We start from the raw sequence: 4,659 nt of genomic DNA, 5'->3' as shown, positions 1-4,659 counted from the left end.
ACTGACCTATGCTTTAAAACATGAATGCTTTGTCACAGACCCAAGCTGTCCATTTCTCTGATGGGTTTTGAATAAAGTATTCCCTGTCTTAAAAAAAAAAAAAAAAAGAATACTAGGACTACAACGTATTTCTCTTTTCATGTTCCATTATCAAATCTTGACTCCCTGTCAGTTAAACTCAAATTATCTTAGCAAATGGCTTGTCTCTTTTGTAGCTCACAGTCTGATTTGCTCTATCCTATCACTTTTGAGTTCTCTAATAACTAGTTTCCAAAGAGTCCTAATCTGGGAACATTAAAAGGCCAAGATTTATGTAGCCATAAGTGAAACAGCTCTTCTGGAATGAATAAGATCCAAAAGTTTAGAAATCCTCAGGCTATTCTCTAAACAAAGATGTGGGAAACTATTAATGTTTATATTGAAGATTCCCTAGTGTTAGTTCCCCCTCTTTTCTTTTTTTTTCCATTATAGAATATGAATGGTAAGATCTACTACAATCCATATGCTTTCCATATATGTAAGGTCCCTCTATGTTTGGAAATATGAATGCAAAAAAGAATAGTGAATTTGTTACTCTCATCTAGTTCTATAAGAAAACCAAAAGTTAATGCACACACACATACACACACATGTCTTTTCAGTTGTGCTTTTTAAATAGCATTTTTGAGAAGAGGAAAAGGAGTCAATTTACCCATCACAGTGTCTGGCTCTACCGAATTCGTCATTTAAGCACAATAGAGTGTTCAGGATCTAAAACATCTTTAGACAACGAAGAAAAGTGATTGAATATTATTCAAAATCAGCAGGAAAAAATGAATTCTGGGATTTAATAAAATATTTTCATATGTAATAGGAAAGCATTCAAGTTTATACCAATTCAATTATAACATATAAATCTCAATGCTTTTTATGGAGAACAAATCCATAAAAGCAAAAGAAAAAAAATCCAAGAAGGTCATAATTTGGCTCAAATAGCCCATATGTGACTCAGTTAATTGTTGAAACTCTTTCGAAGGGATCCTTGAGCAAGATGCTAATGACGTCCGGATTTATTGTTTTATTACCAAGAATTTCAATTCATTTTTTCAAACTAAAAAAAAAAAATCCATAGCAACAAAGCCACCTAGTTTATATTCCCATGCATTGTCATGAAACAGGATTAGGCTTGAGTGAAAATTGCATGGTTTAATGCAAACATGGCACTACTGGAGACAATGATTAAGAATTCAAGGGGAGCTCTGGTGGTTTAGAAGCAGGAAGCTGTGCTGCAATCCCAAAAGCAAGCTGTTTGAGGCTCTCAGCGGCTCTCAGCTATGGGTCGGTTCTGACTTGATACTCAGCAAGAATTTAGTGTGATTTAAAAAAAAAACAAACAACTTACTGATTAATTTTCTATGCTCGTAAGCTACTGTGAGACTTTGTGACTTGGAAAAACAAAAGGCCAACATGTTGTACTAGGTCATGACTCTGTGGGTCATTTCTTTGATCCCTTGTTGGGAAACTTTTCTGCTCTTATCACCTGGGCTCACTGCAGTCAGTTGATGTGCTGGCTGGAGGAGAAGCTTTCCAGCCCCAAGGGTGTCAGTGTGTCTGGGGTCTTCTGTGAGTCACACTGCTTCTGCAGGCGGCAGAGGGCTTCTTCATGCCACGGAAAGGTTCACACCAACAAGAGGGCAAGAGTCAACTTGTGTCACATTTTCAAGTCATATGTATAAGGCTGGTTTCAAGGGGTGAAGAAATAAAATTTGCCTCTTAATAGGAACAGATGCAATCTCTTTGCAATAGGTATAAATCAACAGAGAAACTATGATTATTTTTGCAACTTACTACATATCTTTAATGAAAATCTGGGATCTCGTGTGATTTAATCCATTAAGAGCTATGTTGTTAACTCAGTAAGAGTTGGGTAATTTTTCTGTGTGATTTATAACCTCAGAACACCAACTAGAGGGTCAGTTATAAGTTTGATGCAGTAATCAGTAAGAATAGTCATACAAATTTTCTAAAAATTTAAATACAGTGTTTTATGATGCCATGTCCTTTCTGAAGGTTCACGTATAGATGATTTGCTTTACCCTTTATAGTAAAGCTCAGTTAAGTTTCTAGAAACACGTGAAGATGCAACTGAAACAAGCTCAAAATTCCTTTAAACATCATGGTTTTTATTATATCCTTAGTATTTACAACACAGTATGATGTATCTGTTGTTTGCTGTTATGTGTTGTTGAGTCAGCTATGAGTCATAGAGACCCTATGAACAACGGCTCTCCACCTTGCTGTATCCTCAGCCAGCATCATGGTCTCCAACACACCTGACTTCATTGCCACAAGTCACTGTGTTAATCCATCTCATCAAAGATCTTTGTCTCTTATACTTCATGTCCTTCACCCTTTGAGAGGCATTTAATTGCATAGGAGGAGATTGCTCATCCTTCTCCTGAAGAGCAGCTGGTAGATTCAAACTATGTGTCTTTGTGGTTGCAGTGCAGTTTCTTACCACTAGACCACCAGAATGCCAATATGTTATATGTGATAGAAGAAAGAACTGGCAAAAAACAAGGCTCCAGGAATTGATAGCATACCATTGGCATACAATTCAACAAACAAATGCTGCCCTGGACACACTCACCATATTGTGCCAAGAAATCTGGGGGACCACCCTCTGGTTAGGTGACTGGAGAGATCCATATTTTTTCTCGTTCTAAAAGAAAAGGTGACCCAACAAGAGTGTGGACTCAGTGACTGCTGCAATGGGCTTGAGTATATCATAAAGCTGAGAATGGCACAGGATAGGACAGGGTTCAGATCTGTTACTCATGAGGTCACTGTGGGTTGTGCTCACCCTGATGACACTTAACAACAACAAATATCTTTGTGTTGGTTTCAGCTTTCAGCCAAGATAGGTATGTGGAAAGATGTGGCAATAGTGGCTGTAGAGCAATGGTGATTAATTTTGTAATACACAATGTAGAGAATGAGCATATGAAACACAATGTGAATGAAAAAAGTGTGAAACAATATATATGAATGAAACACATTGTATATGATTTTGTACGCAAACCAGTATAAAATAAATTTTAAAAAGAAGAATGTGAAATGGTATTATTGATCGTAAATGTTCCTCTTTATTATTCCTGTCAGAGTAGAACACGATTTTCTAATTCAAAATGGCCAAACCCAGACAGTTTTGGCTCACAATTACCTAGGATTTCAATCTTTTTGCATTTCATTTAATTTTTTTACCACTTTCAGCTATCCTGGATTTATATTGAATATATTTCTCATTAAAATTATTAATTCATGTTTCCAACTATTCTCCATTTTCAATTATGCCACATGAGGAAATGAAGTTCTTTCATTGTCTGGAGGTTTTATTCCAGCCTTATCAGTAAGTTATATTCTATATTGAGGATGTGGCTTCTTCTCTGTCATATCATCAGTGCCTTCCCATCCTGAGGGTCTCATTTTCGAGCTAGATCAGACAGTTTCATTCCTATTTATGAGGTTTTCACTGGTCATTTACTTCAGAAATAAGTATACAGTGCTGTTTCCTAATCTGTCATATTTTAGAGGCTTCACTCAAGCTTGTCCACCTTGAGTATCTCTACTAGTATTTAAAATGCCAGTGGCTGTCTCTAATACCATTGTTTTGTAGTTTTCATTGTGTAAGTCTTTTATCTCTCAGCTTAGTTTTACTGCTAGGTATTTTATAAGTTGAAGAGCTGTTGTATAATGACATGAAAATCTTGGTTACCTTTTGATACTTCTCCTTTTTTTGATTAAAAAAATTCCAGATTGTTGCTATCATGCCTTAAATTGCTGCCAAATTCCTCATTTAGGTCTAGTAGCTGTATTGTGGAATCTTTTGGAATTTTCTGAGGATAGACTCAAGTCACCTGAAAATATTATGTTATTTTTCACTTACTGATCTAGACGCTACTATTATCTTTTATTTTTTTATTTCATGAAAGGAGAAAGTAAACAAATCACATTAGTTTTTCTCAGAAATAATTCATGGGCACTAATTATTACAATTAACTTTTTGCAATGCTAAAGCAAACATTTGTTATATATTTTCATTCTCAGGTTTTCTTCCTCCTCTTTTCCTCCCCCTCTCTATCCCATTTAATCTGTAGCACATATGCTGATCCATATTGTTAATTTTAATACACATAATATCATTTAATCTAGCTATCCCACTACTGGAAGTATACCCTAAAGAATTCAGAACTGTGATACAAACAGATATATGCTTAGTCATGTTTATTGCAGCATTGTCCACGATAGCAAAGAGATGGTAGCAGTCCAAGGGCTCATCAACAAACAAGTGGACAAATAAACTGTGGTACAATCACACAATGCAGTACTGAAAAACAATGAACTTGTGAAACACTAAACAACATGAGTGAGTCTGGAAGACTTTTTGCTGAGTAACATATCTCAGTCATAAAAATGACAATACTATTTAAGACCACTGTTATAAAAATAAGATGGTTATGGGCTGGGACAAAAAAAGAAGGACAGAAGTGTAGGAAAAGAATTGATAATTCCTATACTGGAATAAGCAAAGGGATGGTCAATCTGGAATGAATAGACAATCAGATATGACCATATTATAGTTATAAAAAAACCCAAAATTTTAAAAGCTAATAAGCCAAT

The sequence above is a fragment of the Elephantulus edwardii genome, unplaced genomic scaffold (genome assembly GCF_000299155.1).
Source record: "Elephantulus edwardii isolate Elephantulus edwardi_28Jun2011 unplaced genomic scaffold, EleEdw1.0 scaffold00039, whole genome shotgun sequence".
NCBI lineage: Eukaryota > Metazoa > Chordata > Mammalia > Macroscelidea > Macroscelididae > Elephantulus > Elephantulus edwardii.
The sequence above is the reverse complement of the archived record's forward strand: the minus strand, read 5'-3'. Positions refer to the sequence as shown.